Below are 14108 nucleotides of genomic sequence, written 5' to 3'. Positions count from 1 at the left end.
CAAGTTGCCCCCACTACTCCAAATTGTACAGATAACACACCAAAAGAAAAAGCTCAATTCTGTCTTAAGTCTGTCTTTAAATTAATATTTTAATTTTGCTTGTCTTTTAATGATATTGAGAAATAATTTGAATGATCTCATGTTACTAAAACAGCTCTTTAGAGAAGATTCTACTGCAGGCTTTTCTGTCCGTTACCCTTCAGGGAGCTAATAGAGAGTACTCAAATCATACATTTACCTATTTCTAAAAGTAACATGCACCTTTTACTTTATGCCACTAGATGGCACACCTACACATAAATAAGCCAGGGAAGTTGTGTAAAGGAGGAAATGCAATGTAGCCCCATATGCACAGCAATACCCAAGCTGGAAAGCCCGGTTTGGGGCCAGTCCCACCACCGCCCAGCTGTGAGACTCGGGGACCAGTCACGGACCCTGCCTAAGCATCATGTCTGCATCTCACCAGTAGGGGCCTCCTGGTGATGTTGTGAGGATTAAACGCAGTAACATATGCAATGCACTCAGTGTCTGGCACATCGTGTCTGCTCAACAAATAATAGCTGTTACTATTGTTATTATTATTGTTGAAATTCAAACCCGGGGCCTCTCGTCTTGCCTGAAACAAGGGGCTCTCTGGTTTGAGTCTGACAAGATGATGAGGGGGCAGCATGTGTCCCCTGAAAGACACAGCCTTGTGTCTGCACTGCCTCCCCACCAGGAAAAGGGCCCTGACTCCTGTGTCTTCATTTTTCATCATGCGTTTATTGCTTTTACTGGGTCTGCATTCCACAAAGGCTTGGTGCTGGCAATGTCCTTGTGTTTGCGCCCTGCTTCCTCGGATTCTAGACATGACCAGGCAAGGGCTGCCCCTGGGAGAGCTCAGGACTCCACAGCAGTTCAGTCGAGGAGTGAGCAGGGGGTAAGGAGATGCAGCAGGGTCTCCAGCCTGAAGCAGACCCACTGGGGACAGGCAAGCCAAGACCTGCCTGAGCACGCAGAAGGGAGGGCCAGGCTGGTCTGGGCGGGACAGCACAAGTTGTGACAAAAGTCATGCTCAGGGGCCAAAGCCAGAAGCTGGTACCAAAGAAGCAGAGGGTAAGGACAGGTCTCTTTCCAGAGCTCCAGCCTCGGTGGAGACATGGACTCTAGGACCCCCCACTCCCCCGGGCTCCTCAAATGCACGCTCCAAAAGCAAAACCCTCGCCCCCACCAGAGACCTGCTCCGGCTTCTGCATTCCCCTTCTCAGAAAAGGGCCCCAGGCTCACCAGCCCGGCAGGGGTCATTCTCAGGCCCTCCCTCCCCTGTGGTCCATGTCTGGTGGGCTCAACGACTGCAGAGTCTCATGAATCCATGCCCCCGGCTCCCCCCACTACCCGCAGAATGATGTCTGGCACGGGACACAGGCCTTCAGAGTCTGAGCCCCATCTGTCCTTCCAGTCTCACCTGCTCGGTCCTTCGCAGCCACTAGCCTCCCTCTGTGATGAACGTAAGTGATGGCTGAATAAATAGATGCTTCGCCACAAACAGGAAAAGCTTTGGAGTTCCCAAAGGGGTAAGGCTTGTTCGCAAATATTTTGCTGTCAAAGTCAACCTTTTAATAAAACGCTCTGGGGTTTTCTTGTTAGAATGACAGTTCATTGTAGACTATTCATTGTGAAAATGGAGATTCCATCTTCCTCAGCCCTAGCATAGCACCTCACACAGTAGTCACTGAATAGTAAGAGCTCAATTCCCAGGCCCTGGGAACTTCAAGTTTGAGTTTTCTTCCAAGGTTGAGTCTTTGACATAGATTCTAACAATCTGTCTTGAATATGGCAGAAGCGGAAGTGCCCGGTATGGATTAGTGCAGCCTGCTCAGGAGCCGGGGGTGGGGGGGGACTGAGGCCCCAGATGAAGGGCAAGAAGGAGGCAGGCAAGGAACTGAAGTGCATGTGTGGACAGAGCCTATTGTAAAAGTCCAGGAGGCGAATCCCAGAGTAAATTACGTTACATGAGACATGAAGACACCTGTGCTGGAGCCCGCAAGACATCAATTCATACGGGTGTTCCCCAGAGGTCTCCTTCTGGACTGAGCTGTGTCCTCCCCAAACTCACGTGTTAAAGACCCCTACCCCCCAGTGTTGTCGTATTTGGAGACAGGACCTTTAGATAATTAAAGGTAATTAAAGTTAATGAGGTTATGAGCATGAAGCCCTGATCTGGTAGGACTAGTGCCCTTTTAAGAAGAAGCAGAGACACAAGAGTGCAAGCCCTCCCTCCCTCTTTCCTTGTGGACACAGGGAGTGGGCCATGTGAGAACGTGGGAGGAAGGCATCTGTCCATGTGGCGGACTCCGGCCAGCAGAGTCCGCCCATTGTGCCTCACGATGGGAATAAACACACAGGCAACAACAATCCTGTGGAGAAAGAGGGAACCGCACGGCTACTCTCTCGAGGGGAGAGTGACTGTGGTGCCTCGACCACTCTCTCAAGCAGAGAGTGCCCAACCCTTGCCTAGACAAGCTTTTACTGTTTTCCTAGAGTCTTACATCAGAGAAAGATTTATTATCTATTACATAGACTATCATTGTCTACATTTTAGGTACAATCAAGGAAATGAAAATAACATGCAGAGAGAAATGGCGATGAGCTGATTAGCTCTATCCTTGGGAAAACTCATACAGGCTTTGGAAATTACCTTGAAGACAGACAATACACATTTGTTGTTTTAGACCAGGGCGATGGAGTTTTAGCAAGAGCAAGCCATAACAGTCTGTATGCATTTTCTAGGCCTGATTCCCACGGGAAAACTCAGTTTGAAGGTCTGGCTCCTGCCCACCACTTTGCATCTGTAGGTTTTCCATATGGAGCTGAGTCACATTTGCCAGGCCAGGACAAATTGGTCCCCTACATGCCTGCAAGCCGGGAAGGGAGCCTCTCACCAGGAGCTGGATTTGCTGGCACCTTGGTCCCGGACTTTATCTTAGTGGCTTTGGCTGTTACGACACAGTGCCATAGACTGGGTGTCTTATACACAGCAGAAACTTATTGCTGGTGCCTGGAAGGCCGAGATCAGGGTGCCAGCAAGATCAAACAAGGCTTCTCTTCCTGGCTGGCTGCAGATTGCTTACTTCTTCTTGTGTCCTCACACCATAGGAAGGGAGCTAGCCAGCTCTCTGGCCTCTTCCAAGGGCACTAACCCCTCCCCTGAGGCCTCCACTGTCATGACCTAATTACGTCCAAAAGCCCCGCCCCCAAATACCACCACGTGTGCACCTGGGTTCAACGTGCACATCTGGGGTAACAGAGACATCCCATCCACTGCAGAACTGTGAGAAAATAGATTGCTGTTGTTTAAGCACGTCACCCTCCCCAGCAGCCGGTGGTACTTGTGGTGGCAGCCCGTGCAGACTAAGGTCTCTTTTGAAGGCCCAGGCCTTGCCCTGTGGTGAGTGGCCCTGTTGCTTCCCGTGGAGGACCAGAGTGTAGTGGCTGCAGAAGACAGTCCCTGACAAACACACATTCACTACAAAGTAGAACAAATCTACCACCACAGAGTCTTGAGTATCAACCACACAAAGCCAACAAAGAACGCCCTGGCTGGTGTAGCTCAGTGGGTTGAGCACAGGCCTATGAGGCAAAGGGTTGCTGTTTCGATTCCCAGGCAGGGCACATGCCTGGGTTGCAGGCCAGGTCCCCAGTAGGGACGCATGAGAGGCAACCACACATTGATTTTCTCTCCCACTCTTTCTCCTTCCCATCCCGTCTCTCTAAAATTAAATAAATAAAATAAAATATTTTGTGTTAAAGCCAAGGAAGATATCCTGAAAGTAAGCTTACACAGGCCACCATGGGCCAGGCCTCTCTCCAAGGGACCCGCACAAAGCAGGAACTTAAAGCCATTACTACTCACGTGGTTTCATGTGGTTTGGGAACTCAGAAACACCCAGAGGGTCAGCCACCCTGTGCCCAGTCCCTGGCTTTCTGGTGTCTGTCTAGGTTCCTTCTGGCTCCTCTCCACCCACAGTGAGACCTGCCCTCACCTCCGGCTCTCTGGCCTGTCTGATCAGTGCGTAATCTCTGTCCATCTTTTTCTTTCCTCGGAAAAACGTTTTAACAAAATTATCGCTTCTACTCCATGAAGATGTAGTTAGGAAAATTGTTGCCTCCAATCAATCTTTTCTATTATTTTCACCCCCACAATAAAAAAAAACAAAAAATTATTTGTACATCCACTACAAGTTGATAAACCAGACAGCAAAACATTATTCAACACTGTTCAGTCATTAAAGATACAAGTTGGCATCCTACCCAGTAAGGTCCCCAAACAACGTACACACATGAAGTGATCCCACAGTTAAACCCGTGGGGATGGAACAGCCTCCCCTCTGTCTGTGAGCGGTGATCATGCTCTGCTTTTTGACCAACCCTAAAAGCAGGTGCATTTGCTGTTGAAATCCAGTGGGCCCAGCGTCTGTGTACTTCCATATCTCTTCAGGAATTCTGCATTTTTGCAAAAGGAGTATTTTAACAATTGGCCTATGTGTTCCAGCTAGAGATTTGCACCAAAATCATTAACGTGCCATTACATAAACCTGGAAGAATGCCACCAGCTGCTTTTGCTTATCCTGGAGGTCTGTTTCGCTCAAGCGCAGCGTGGGGTACACTGGTCATGCAGCTAAACCACCAAATTAGGGGGTGGGAGTTGGGATGGTTTGTGCAGGCTTTAGGATGTACACAGCCCGTCTGTGAGGCCCAGTGTGGTGGGAAGCCCCCACCAGGAGCCTTAGAATCTGGCTCTGCCTGGCTACTGACAGATCCTGCTGCATGACCTTGGGCAAGTCTCAGCTTCCCTCGCTACAAAGTCTTTGAATAATTAATTAAATAATCAAACAAGTGTTGTATTACTAGTTTATCATTCACAACAAACTGTTACAGTTAAACTTACAATGAAAATGTTGTTTCTGAACATTTCTCTCCAAACTTGAAAACACACACAAAAAAAAAACTTTTGAAAGAAAATGTTGGCTCTCTATGCAGTAATGTAAAGTTTAAATAAAACTGGATGTACTTGCACATTATAATTAAAATGTGTAACTTTGAACTACAGTGCTGGCAATCTCGGCGGATTCTGGACGGCACTTCTCTCTCTCCTTGAACCACCAGGGGTCAGACTCTGAGCGCTTTGGCAGAGCACGCCGGCTGTGTTACAGAATGTCAAGTGGGATTTTTCCTGATGTCCGGGAATGGTGGCGAAGGCCCAAAGCCAAGAACAAAGCCACTGAAGACCCTTTCTTAGTTCAGAGAACTGACAACATCTGCCTGCAGCTGGAGCCAAGTACACTTGGCTGGTGTAGCTCAGTGTGGAGTAGTGGAGCCTGCGGGCTCACAGGGAGTCCCCAGAACCAACCTGACCCCCCGGGGCACCCCCTGCACCACCCAGACTATGCAAGAAGTGGGAGGGAGCCCGTCATCTGTGGGGAAGCAGGCAGTGCTTACTCTCTCCAAAGACAAGTGAGGGGGCCCAAGAGACTCTCCCCCACCAGAGTGGGGGTCTGCAAGAGTGAGAGGGTGGGCAGCTCACTCCCCTCAGCTCACGTCTTGCCAGCTCCTCACCTAATGCCCACCAGCCCCGCAGGGAGCCCGGCATGTGAGGCCATGGGTGGAGGCCTTTGGAGGGGCCGAGGGCCGTGGCGGAGGCGACCAAGGCAGAAGCCACATGGGGAGACCATGGACCCCTGCAGGCCACAGGAAGGGCCAGCCCAGGTCAGCTAGAGAAGCAGCAACAAGGAGGGGACTACAACCTGACCAGGGAGGGAATGTCACCTTTGTCTTTCGCCTTTCCCTCCCTCCATCTCAAAACACCAGGAGGGCTTGGCATAGAAGAGAAATGGAAGCTTACCAAGGGCAGACCACAGCCTCTCCTGTATCCCCCCCACACACACACACCAGGAAAACCATAGACAGGTGGGGCCTCCAGAGGGAGTTTGAAATGGACATTTAAAAATGAATAACACTAAGTCAGCTAGAACTAAGACCACGATAAAACAAAGTGATGATAAACTTACTGGTTACCCAGTGATTGAGGACACTTGCTAGTCCTTTACTACCCCTTAGAATAGTGTCTGCTCTGTTCCCTCAACTGGGATTGCAGCTGGGTAAAAAAAATGCATCAACACTCACACACACATGCACATCCACATGTGTACATACATGCACACACAGACACATGTCAACAGTTTGTGAAGCCAGTACAGCAAACCTTCAATGTTATGAGAAAACTCACAGTCCTTTTTCATAAACAGACTTAGATATAAATCCAATGGTATGAATAAAAGATACAGTAAATATTATATAAGTCGTCACAGTGGGTGCGGAGACAGGTGAAGAACATGCTGACCCTCTGGGGGTAAGTCAGGACATAGCATTGGAGCCTCCCTGCCTACAAAATGTGGAGCTCGGAACCTGGATTAGGTGGTCTCTAGGGTGCTCCCACCAGTCTCTGACTATCTATCTATATATGTATATGTGTGTGTGTGTATATCTTCATTAAAGTACGTTCTTCATTTCTCATGTCCTTTTTGAAGTGTATAAAACTGTAACTTCCCTGAAACTTCCTGTCTGTGAGGTGGAGTTGCCAGTGTCTGGGAGCTTCCAGCAGCCTCCTACTCGGCAGACGGGTGCACTCCTACCTCCCACCTCCAACGTGCCTGAGCTCCAGAGGCTGTTTCCCTGAAAATTGCTTTGAACTTGGAGCACCAGACACAACAGTGACTTACCAGGGTTGTGTGACTAGTTAATGAGCTTGGACAGCAGACTGGCTCTCCTCAGCACCAGTACTGAGCTGAAACTTAATCAGATCACTCATACATCACAAAGCGGGGTGCACATTGCCTCCCCAGGAAGGCTCCCCCGGCCTTGACCTCGTCCAGGTGCTTAGAGGTCAAGTGCTGCTGTTTCCATGGCTGCCGCCCCTGCCTGGGCCATCTCGCTTGGTCTCCCCAGGCCTCCCCGCCCTCCCCAGCTCTTCTCGGCTCCTCCCAAACTTAATAATAACATTCTCTGTGGCGATGTCCAGTAGACAAAATATTTTGCCTAAGAGCACGTTATCTAAATCCTACCATAATTCTGTCTACTGATTAGGGACTGACTCCATTTTACCAGTGAGGCATTGAGAAGGGAGAAAGAGGTGCCACCTCCCAAGGTGGCAAACCCAGTTTTAAAAATAAGACACTATGCCCTGGCTTCTGTGGCTCAGTAGATTGAGCACCAGCCTGCGAACCAAAGGGTTGCTGGTTGAATTCCCAGTCAGGACACATGCCTGGGTTGAGGGCCAGGCCCCCGTTTGGGGGCGTGCGAGGGGCAGCCAGTCAATGTGGCTCTCGCACACTGATATTTCTCTCCTTCTCTTTCTCCCTGCCTTCCCATCTCTCTAAAAATAAATAAATAAACAAAATCTTTTAAAAATAAAAATAAGACAACAAGCCCAAAATGGAGTTGCTTAAGCAGAGACTTAGTTACAGTCTGTTGGCTCTTTCAGGTGTGGAACCCTAAGCCAGTTTGCTTAGCACCCGCCAGGCGATCCATTTCCAAGACCCCTTTGTCCCCTCCAAGAAAGTAACAACTTCTCTGTGTTTTCCTCATGTAACTTCCTCGTTCCTGTCACCTTCTGCCTAGAAAAGTCTCTCGTTTCATACTGCTCCTCCGGGCTCCTTGACATCTGCTAGATTGGATGCTGCCTGAAGCTCATCGATTTTTGCTCAAACTCTTAACATCGCTGACATGCCTCCGTTTATCTTTAACACCACTAACCGGAGAGGTGAGGGTGCCTTCTCAGTCTTTGTTCACCCATCTTTGTTCTTCCAGGTTGTTCAAGGCTGTGATTTTCTTAAAGTAAGAAACTGCTTGGTTACAGAAAACAGTGTCTGTGTAGTTAAAAAGCAAGTCACGTCGGTCGTGGATGTTTGATCTTACCGGCTACCCCTGGCAATTTGCTCCCTGACGACAACCTGGCTGTTTCTATTCTAATTCACTAGCATCCGCCAGAAAGGCGGGTGTTTCTGTCCTTTTGTTGCTCTGTCCCCACTGGTTGGAGCGGCACCTGACTGTTCTGTAGAAGAAGTTCGGGGAAATGGTAACTGAATGAGTGAACAAGCAGAGGAGGGTAAAGTGCCAGCGTGGACTCTGAGAGTTAGAAATGTAGCCAAGGGCACTCACTCCTCCTCCTGAAAGTCATTTTTAAGTAAAGTGGAATGATTCTAAAAAATTAACTTTAAACCTGATTTAGAACTGTAATTTGTGTGGAGAAGCCACTTGTTTTTTCTTTCTGTTCCGCCCTTCCCTGAACCACTTCCAGGACTGCCCCGGATGGCCCTCGCAGGGCTGGGCTGGGGGTGAAATGGGGGTCTGAGAATTTGTGAACGCTCCAGTGCGTGCGTGTGTGTGTGTCTGTGCACACACAGGCGTGTGATCTGAAGCGGGGGAGAGGAGCCGGTGAGAAACGCACAGCCACGGGAAGGGAGGACTGCGGGGAGCAGCCTCCCACCAGTTTGCCACTTAAAGAAGTTCATGTGGAAGCCAACACGCTGTGGGAAGGAGGTTCTCCACCACTGAAACCGACTCCAGGACGACAGCAAGGGCCTCGGAATGCACAAGCGCTGTGAGCCCTTCGGCTGAAGAAGCTCTCATCCGGAGCCACTGCCCCAGGTGTCTTTCTCTGCACGTCACCTGAGCGATTATGCTAATGTTGTCACATAAATCCATGCAGAGGGCAAAACTTCTCAGAGCATTGCTGATGCTGCCCGGAGCCTCACCCAAGCCTCTCCTCGGCCTGACAGGTGTTTACAAAATCATCTCCACAGCATGGGTTTCCCTGGGCTGAAAGTGAATGAAACAGACAGACTGAATTTTAAAATCAATTGATGAATACAAATGGGTTTGGATATAACCATGACGTTCCACCCTATTTGTTCTTTTTTTTTTTTTCCAGTAAGATCCTGTTTGGTTCTAGGCCATTCCTTTCCACCCTTTCCCCCATGAATCGCACATCCTGTGCTGAAGAACAGTGACAGGCAAGTGAAGAGAACCACCTGGCTCCTGCTACCCTCTGAGGACAGGCACGCTGGGCTGGTGGCTTGGAGCACAGTGACTACTGTTGTGTGAGGTACGTGCCACCAGGTAGCACTGCAGCCAGCAAAGGCCACCTTGGAGAGGTGAGCTGAGTTTTGGGGAAACGGAATGAGTCTGCCATTTCTAGATTCCTGAAATGCACAGTGATTTGAGGGGGGTTAGAAAACGTTGACTAGGCATTCATCACCCCCATCACCATCATATCTAATGTTTGCATAACCCTTGCTCAGAAGTGGTCAGCTATTGGTCCATATACAAGTTTAACCAGTTGCCAGGCTTCTGTGGAGCCCACCCAGGATGAATTTTGATTGGATTGGTTGTCATCACTTAGTATTTGGGACATTTTACATTTATAAAAATGGATGTCCAGCTCCTTTGAAGCAATAATAACATCTTCCCATTTTAGACGCATGTTTCTTCGTGAAGCAGAGTCTCGGAGATGAGTGGCAGGGCCTGATGTCTCTAGTCCCCTGCAGACCCCACAGACCTCCGTCGTTCGGCACACAGCCCGGTACAACCTAGTCCCTGTCAGGCCATTCGAATGTGCAACTGCTGCTTGTCACTCAATAAAGTACTTTTGAAAATGTTCTTTGAACATTTCAGAATGATTTCTGAAAAGTCATTTTGGCTGCAGTGTGAAATTTAGAATGAAGGAAGGCAAGAATAGAACAGACTTCTTTCCTATAAATAACACCTTTGATATATTTGAAAGTAAAATCTTGGCCTTTAATATGGGCCTTGGTCCTTATATCAAAACTTAGAGCAGTTCGGAAATGAAGGCAAATATTGCCCTGACATTGTCAAATCTCTCTAAATGCCATTGGTGTGCCCTTAACCTATTCAAACCACAGTTCTGAAAACTGTACTGTCAACACAAATATGATTTCCCATCTGAAAAGAATGTGTGTCATTACAGAAGTTGGACTTGTTTTCAAAAGGGATAAATATCCCAGCTCCTATTTGTACCGAAGTGCATACACGTCCACACATAGTCTCACACACTCATACACATATTCACACACTCACATGTACTTACACACACGTACACACTCAAACACACACATTCACACACATATTCATGCAGTCACTATGGTGACACACAATCACACACAGGCACACTCTCATGAACACACATTTTCACACAGGTGCCCACACACATTCTTACACACAGACTTTCTGTGCAAGAGTCAATGCAAAGAGCACCATGTATTATTCTGTAGGACCCAGAATGAAAGAAGAAAAATGATGACTATTGATTTGGGTTCAATTATTTGAACCTCGCTATTTCCCTCATATATTTCAAGGAGAGAGGAGAGCTCAGTCTGGGCCGGGGATCCAGGTCTCGGAAATTTCCGTCTTCGTTCTGTATTCTTGCTGCCTGGGGGTCACACTCCTCACTGCTCAGCGTGAGCCTGCCTGCTGAGCTTGCAGTCACTACCGTCTCTGAAAGAAAGGGCACCGCCAGCTGTCTTGAAATCCAAATGTGGAAAAAATTTTAATCAGTATTTATGTCACCATGTTAAAAGAGGAAATGGCACAAATAATGCCTTGTTGCTAATAGAAGTAATAAAGCAACAGTGACACAGCCTGTGGGGAGGGGAGTTTTAGCTCCAGCTCTGCCACTGACTACAGGGCTTTGGTTAAGTCCCTTGGACTTTCTGAGTCCAGTCTTTTCATTCACTGATAACAGTTCTTTTCAGATTCAAGCTTTTGACAATTTCATTGGGTGCTAGTAGGTGGCTCACTTTTCTTTGCAGAATCTGACCTTGACCAGCCCCTGCGATTGCACCCACCCAGTGAGGACAGAGGGAAGAGGAAATGTGGCTGCTCATCTCTCCAGGTGCTGCTTGTCGTGGGGTGGAAGCAAGAAGTCGCAGCATCTGTCCTCGGAGAGACTGGTCACGTCCCGCCGGCCTCAGGCAGTGAAGGTCTTGGTGTAAACAAAAAAGACACCTTCTTACCTGTGTCAGAATGTGCCATCCTTGATTCCCACCAGCACCCCTTACGGACTTGAATAAAATCCAGCAGGTCAGGCACATTGATGTCGGATAACCATATGGCTCTGGCAGTTTTTATTCTGACCACAGAGAAAGCTGAGAAGAAGGGATGCATGTGTGAGCTTCGGGCTATTCCACGTCTACTCCTTGGACCCCAACAATGGATGCTCCCCACAGACCCCCAGGGTCCCAGGGTGCTCCACCATAACTCTCCAGAATAGCAAAAGGCATCTTAAGCCCTTTTGCCCTTCTGTCCCCTTCAAAACTTAGAAGTCCTGTGTCCCTATCCATTAGTACATAGCTCTGTGCCCAAAAAAGCCATGACAACACAGATGGATGTGTATTTAGCTTGCACCAATTGAATTATAATACACAGGTAGAAAAACAAAACAAAAACTACATGTTTGTATAAACACAAGCCCAGTCCCTCTCCTGGTGCCAACAGAAGCAGCGGCATGCTCTCCCAGGAGGGAAAATCTGCAGTGTGGGGCTCATGCAGAGGTGACGGAATCCACAGAAAACCTGTCCACCCAGCACATGGTTTCTACAACTGCACTGTGACTCAGGGCAGAGAACTGACATTTGAGCAAAGCTTCATGTTCTAGCCTATGAGTCATTTTTCTATTTCAACAGGGCTCTTTAGGGTTCAATACAAAGCTGGAATTATTCTAATTTCTTATCACCTTCAGGAGAAGTGAGTGACCAGAGCAGCCAAGCCCACCTGCCTCATCTTCCCCCCCCCCCCCCCCCCCCCCCGCCGAGGCCTCAGCTCCAGCCACTCTAGTCCTTATTCTGGAAACTACCATCTACTGCCTTTAATTTTCTGACTTCATATTTTACTATTAAAAAAACATGAACCTGTAAAAACCCGAGTTCAAAAACTATAAAAGTATCCAAAGCAATGGCATGTACATTTTTCTTCTAGACTGTTATGTACATAAAAGTTTCCTTCTATATTTATATCCCTTTATTTTTCTCTTAAGATCGTATAGCATAAGCATTTCCTCATAACATTAAAATCTCTCTGTACATATCACTTAAAGCCTTACAGAATAGCGATTGTACGAACATTTAGAACTGTACTTAGGGGTCACCTGTCGGTGCCTAGCATTTAAGTGGCTTCCGTTTTTCACTACGACAATGTGTCCTGATCATATTGCGCTTCCGGCTGCTCTGCTGCCATTATGCTGTCACCTGCCAATCACATCTTTCCCTCTGTGCTGCTCCTGGCAAACTCCCACTTTCCCTTCAAGTCCCAGCTCAAACCTCAGCTGTCCTGCGTACTAACCCGTCCATAACTAACTCCTCGGTGGAGCCACTTTTCATCCTGGGTTCCTACGTTACCTTGTACAGACCTCCATTACGATACCATGGGCAGTGTATGATATTAAGATATTTAAGCGTCTCTTCCTCCAAAATGTGAGCTTTCTGAGTAAAAAGTCATGCATTTTTCATTTTTCTAACCACATCACTTAGCACAATGCCTGTCAATAGCAGGCACTCAACAAATGTGTGCTGAGTAAAGGAATTTCAGGCATTTTAGAAGAAGAGAAGAGTGGGGGCAAAGAGGCAGAAGGAGGCTGCTTTGTATGTCGAGTCCCTTCTAGACGGAGCTGCCTTTTGCGGGTGCCTCTGGTGACCCTCCTCCCCTGGGCACCACGAAAGAGCGGGACTGAATCCAGCCCATTTGTCACCAGCGTTACATGTGACCCTACCACAGAGGTGTTGAGCCTCCTAGGCAATGACTTCCCGGCTGTGCAAACACTCCTCTTTCTCTCAGCTTTTCCCAGAAGCGGCGGCTGCCCGTGGCTGTTCTCAGGTAAGACGCACCTGCTGCCGCCTGACCTTCCGTGACCCCAGGGCCGCACTGGGCCCTGCTCTCACTGGAGGCAAGCTCACATCGTGTCCACCCAGGGAATCTGCAAGTGGAGCTCTGTGCCCAGTGAATTTAACATGCTATTCAGGCAAGTGACATCGCTCTGTACTATTTCTGGAAGGAAAGTAGACATTTTCCCCCCAAATTTCTTTAAAACAACAGCACAGGCAGAAACATAGTCCAGCCAATCCATGGAGACGATAGTAAGTATCACATGTAATCACAGGTGCTTATTTTTTAGTCACACCATATTCTCTGTGCTCACCGCTGTTTTCACAGAATCGCAATGAAAAACCCCCAAAAAAGACCCGCCTCAGAGGCAGTCACCTCTCTGCCTTGATCACAGGCCCGTAAACCTGGGAAACAGCGCCCTCTACCCCACGAAATGAAAATATGTCAAGAGATCCATTATAATGGTCTGTCCCAGTCCAGTAAGCTGTGGACAAGTCAGAGGTACCGTCGTATCTTGATAAAAGTGCACATAAACTTAAATTCCTTGATTCAAAAACCAACTCATGGGATTTAACTTTAAGAATTAACTTTAATTAATTAAGAAACAAAATCCAAAATAAAGAATAGTAAATTGATTCTCAGCATTATTTGGGATGATGATACAACTATTCAAAAATAGGAAAATGAATAAACAAAGCAAGATGTTTGCACACAGATGTTAACAGACTGATTTCTGGAGCCATGGAGATAAAACAGAATGATATTGCCTTAGCATAAATCAAAGTATAAGAAGCTTTGATAGAATTTCCCATGTAGATGCCATGTAGATGCCAGGAAGAAGGAGCTTCTGTACCTTGCCAAAGAAACACACACACACACACACACACACACACACACACACACACACACAAAATTTTATCTGAGAAGAACAGCCTTGTCAGATTAAAGCAGAGCCTGAAAAACGCTGGACACAGGAGGTTGCCAGGATCGCATAAAACAAGGAAAGTGGCCGCCACAAACATTTCGGCCTCTGGGAAGAACGAAAGGCACGCTGATAGCGGTGAAGGGGGTTGTGTGGTGCCGGGACTTGCTGGCCAGCTGTGCCACCTATGACCCAGAGGACCAGCCGGCCAATCAGGATCTGTTCCTGCTCACATGCACGTGGCAAAGAGCGG

The sequence above is a fragment of the Artibeus jamaicensis genome, unplaced genomic scaffold (genome assembly GCF_021234435.1).
Source record: "Artibeus jamaicensis isolate MK-2021 breed Jamaican fruit bat unplaced genomic scaffold, CSHL_Jam_final scaffold_474, whole genome shotgun sequence".
NCBI lineage: Eukaryota > Metazoa > Chordata > Mammalia > Chiroptera > Phyllostomidae > Artibeus > Artibeus jamaicensis.
The sequence above is the reverse complement of the archived record's forward strand: the minus strand, read 5'-3'. Positions refer to the sequence as shown.